The sequence below is a fragment of the Cricetulus griseus genome, chromosome 4 (assembly GCF_003668045.3).
Source record: "Cricetulus griseus strain 17A/GY chromosome 4, alternate assembly CriGri-PICRH-1.0, whole genome shotgun sequence".
In the NCBI taxonomy this organism is placed as follows: Eukaryota; Metazoa; Chordata; class Mammalia; order Rodentia; family Cricetidae; genus Cricetulus; species Cricetulus griseus.
Genome location: NC_048597.1, coordinates 17,279,148 through 17,283,827, shown reverse-complemented (window position 1 = coordinate 17,283,827; position 4,680 = coordinate 17,279,148). Strand labels below are relative to the sequence as shown.

The following is a 4,680-nucleotide window of genomic DNA, read 5'->3' as shown; positions in this document are numbered from 1 at the left end:
TTATTTTCAATAGTCAGCCAGACCAACAGATATGCATATTGTTATTCTGTGTATATAATCCAGTAACATACAGTAACAGAAAGACCATTTCTTGTTTTAATCTTTCTTAGCTGCCTTCCAGAAATATCTTCCTCCCATTTCTTTTGCATGAACTCAACCTGGTACATTTCTCTTGGGATGGGCAGCAATTCTGACTAAGATGTGTGAAACTACAAAGTTATAGGCAGTTACATCACAGTGACCCTGAGGAAAAGATTGAGACACCAACTAAGAAGATATCAAAATAAATAATAACAGTGATGTCTCATAAACCTGACAACTCTAGTTCATCTGGCCGTGAGAGACAAACAGAAGCTGGAGCAGGGGAAGAACTTCCCCAAAGAAGATCGCCAAATCAATGAAGAAATAAATGAGATAATCATGAAGTCACCATTTCCCACCTTTAATATAATAATGGTATTAGGGAAAATCAGCAACTGGTGAAAAACACGGTTTAATGGCATTTTGTTTTCTTCTGGACTGAAATACACCTCCTGAAGGGAGGGCGAAGCCTGTAAGACTAAGAAAACTGGTGAATTTCAACAGGTCAGGAAGCTTGCAAACTCTGCCATCTGCCAGGCCCCATCAGAGGTTGTGAAAGCAGTGAACAATTTCTCAGGAAATTAGACTCTCTCTCTAGTGGAGCTGCCTGCAGGGTTAAGCAGAAAACTCTAGAGATGCAACTCCCAAGAGTCATCACCCAGGGCAAGCCTTTCCGTGACACAGCTAGCTAGCTGTCTTTGAGTCATCCATACTCTGTAAGCAACCCCAATAGCCTCATTGGATAAACAAGCTAGGCCTGGGTAGAATCCTTTCTCTGTCATTGGCGCAGGACCTAGGGTGAATACATGTCTTTTCACAACTCCCCAGAAAAAGCACAGAACAATTTTGTGTTTATTCTTCAAACATTTTAAGAGCTATGTCCTTCTTCAGCGAATATTTTTTGCCATTTCTTACCCTCACCCATCTCATTTCTTACCCACACCTATCTCCCTCCCATTTCCTTTGCATGAACTGTGACTCTTCTCCAGGAATGGGCAGCAATTCTGATGAACACGCATGAAATTATAAAGGTATGGGGACCTTTTCTGGAGAAGACTTCCCATAATGCAACTCAAGGATAAAGAAGTCATTGACAAGTCCTGGTCTACTGGAAAATAACTTGGATGTCTGTTTGAAACCATTTTCACGAAGAGAGACACATACAGAAGAGCCAACAAAGACGTTTTTATGCAGTGCTTCCTGGGGCTTTTGTGCTAATGACAAGGGTGGTTATAAAATGTTCTTCAATTTCTACACATCTTCTAAAAGGGTGTGGAAGCAAAAAGGTTGGTAACATTCATCTTTTATTCTTTTTTTTTCTGTCTTGACAGCTGGTGTTTCTCCATTTTATAGAAACAAAAACAAATCTGAAGGAAGACTCAAACACTGCTGATATGATTTCAGCAGCTAAGTGTGCAATTTGGACATTTCACCTCTAGCAATTTCAGTATTACTTTATTTCAATTAGCTAGGGAGATAACGTTTTATATAGCTCCAGGTCTAAGAGCAGTGGAATCCCTCCAGTGATTGAAGCTGCTCTCAGTTTGCTGCTAGGATTTTTGAATACATATCTCTTTCTCCATTAGCAGCAAAAAACCTGGGGGGATTATGTAAATCATTGGAGTGTTCTTGTTCTACTTAAAACCCATCCTTAGTATTGGTTTTGTAATTAAGGCTATACACGACTGGAACATCGAACTAGGCATTTTAAGAGAAAGAAATGAAATGGTCATTTTTTAAAGAAAAATCATGTTTCTAAATTTACGCATTGTAATAATTTGGAAGGAAATAAGAGATTCTCTGACTTTTGGTGTGTTTATTTTAGTTTCGTTTTGATTTGTTCGTGACTTGATCTCAGTATATATCCAAGATTTGCTTTGAACTCATCATGTGACCAAAAATGACCTTAAACTTATGACTCTCCTGCTTCTATAGCAGTGCTGTGATTATAGACGTGCACTGACATACCCAGCTGGGTTTTGTTTTTTAATCTATAATAGAAAGCTATTTTTTAAAGTGTTTAGATTTCTCTTTTCTTTATGAACCGTGTTTTTGCCAGTTTTTACCAGATTCTTCATCTTATATCTTCCCAACAAACATAGCTGGAAGTATTCCTCCTCTTTACCCTGTGGAAGTTACTTCTTTACCCATGGCATATCACCCTGTTTCTGTCTCAGGGGTCTAATACTAGTTGCTGTACTACCATTCAGTTATGACACCAAGGCAGCATTAAACTCCATCAGTTTGGGGACTCGTTGAAGCACAAAGCTGCTCTCCTTAGAAACCAGTACCAGATATTAGAAGCTGGGGTACCCAGGTCACCCACACAGCCAACCACTGGCTACTCATCCAGAATGATACACTAGAGCAAATCACAAAGGCAAGAAAGTACTAGCCTTTTTATTACAGTCTTATAACAAGGGTAGCAGACAAATTAAGAGACTTAAAGTAGTGAATTCAGTTTTGTGTTATGTGCCATGGAGTCGGTGTAATGTCATCCTTAGTAAGGGAGAGAGGACAGTAAGACATATTGCCAGGAAGCAATTTTATTTGTGCCAGCATTCGCTCAGTAGATTTCTATCCAAAGGCTGATATCCATTAGCACAGTGGAGCTTTGCCTCGTGTAGAATTTTAGCCTTTGTGTTCCCTAATATAATAGCATACATTTTACTGGGTATTTTGTGTCTATAGAGCTCTGGCACTCAGGCTACACAAATTCCATAGTGATGGCATGGTATTAAGACATCAAGGCTATAGGGGTAAGATGGGAGTGCCATGATACTGAGGACACAGTAATGCCGTAGTGTGCACTTGTACTGATACTGCTTCTTTGTTCTAAGAAAGCCCTTACCACATCAGTATCACTAGCATCCTGTGTCTTTACTAGCCAGAAAGCTCCAAATGGCTTTCAGTTCTCAACATTTTCTAAAGAATGCATTTACACTGGGGGAGGGGAGGTAGAGAGATCGTTTAGCTGGTAAAGACACTTGCTGCCAAGACTGACCTGAGTCTGATCGCTGCCATCTGTATGGTTGAACTAGAGAACAAGCTTCCACCTGTTGTCTTCTGCCCTCCATGTGAAGACTATCACACACACACACACACACACACACACACACACACACACACACTCAAAAAATGGAAGAAAGGAAAGGAAAGAAGGAAAGGAAGGAGGGAGAGAGGGAAGAAGGGAGAGAGGAAGAATATAAAAAGTGTTCACTTACATAGTCAAGGTTGAGCCAGTCACTGGTGGCCAGGTGAAGATCAATCCTCTCTGCTCTCCCTTGAGTTCTTGTGAACAATGCTCTCCTAAAATTATAAAACTGCCAGGGTGCTAACCACCATATTATTATAATAAAGATATTACTGCCACTCATGAAATCCATGCCAAGAAGCTACAACAAAAGCTAGACAAGTTCTTTATTAAAGTACATGTACTCAGCGGGTCCTAGGGCCTTTTATTACCTGTAAATCTGTGCCCATCTTGGCCTGTTGCCCACCAGCTGCACTATGTAATCCCACCTGCTCTGGATCGGATGCTTATCCCATGCATGAGCTCTGTCTTTCTTACTGTTTACCTCACAGGTTGGTAATGGCTGCCATTACACCCTTGCTTTCATCCCATACTTTGCCCATACCACAACTTTTCATGTTACTTCTTTGTCTTTCCTGCACAGGTATTTCTTCCACTTAATGAATAAGATGAAATCTTCAGATTCACAAACTGACATCTTATGAAAACAAATGAGCTACAGCTACACATTCAAATGTTAATGGGATCAAGAACAAGGACAGTCAACAGGAATGTGCTCTTCCTATTGTAGGGAAAATTTACCCAGTAAAATAACTGCAACAATCTGAAATTCCATGCTATTTAATTAGTTCCCCAAATGCTCATGAGCAAGTACCTCCTCCTGAGAACAATGAGTACCTCAAGGGGGTGAATTGCTTGCTTCCCAAAAGGTTGTTAATTGTCAAGATTTACTGAAAAACCTTCACCTTGCTGTATCCACTATTCCTAAACTATTATATTGGCTACATTCCCCAGTCCCAACTAGACCTCATTATTGAAATACCCACCAAAAATCCAAGCTCCAAAATTTTGTGAATCTATGACCTTCATTTCCCCAACCCAAGATATTATTAAGATTCTTTCAGAAAGACACTCCATTTTTTGTAAAATTCAATTTGTTTACTCAGTTTATTTCAATGGCCTTTGGAAGAAAGTGTGTATCAATAGAGAGAGGCCATGAAAACCTCCTTTCTTCTAGGATTTTGATAAGTTTCCCCATATTGACCAGTTCAACGTGGCCTCCCAAAAATTATTCTGATATGTTATATTGTTGATACTCTGTGAACAATAAACTATCCTCTGATCCAACAGTCTGTATCCTGAGATAATATTTACCAAAGAAGAGTCTAATATCTTACCTTCCACATAGCATAGAATCTTAGACCCTTCGTAGCTCTAGACAGGATGTTGCATTGGAAAATAAAAATGCATGTGATAATATTCATAACTGACTTTTTATATGAAAGGGCAAAAAAGAAAACTGGCTAGACAAATATTCATTAAGCCTAACCTCTAATGTATCAGAA

At 39.4% G+C, this 4,680-nt stretch overlaps 1 long non-coding RNA gene across 1 annotated transcript; it reads left to right on the top strand.

Moving 5' to 3' along the window:
• Positions 1–825: 825 nt before the first annotated feature.
• Positions 826–4,463, top strand: LOC113831253. Its single transcript, XR_003484780.2, has 2 exons — positions 826–1,367; positions 3,759–4,463. It is a non-coding gene; the product is annotated as an uncharacterized LOC113831253 (long non-coding RNA).
• Positions 4,464–4,680: the final 217 nt, after the last annotated feature.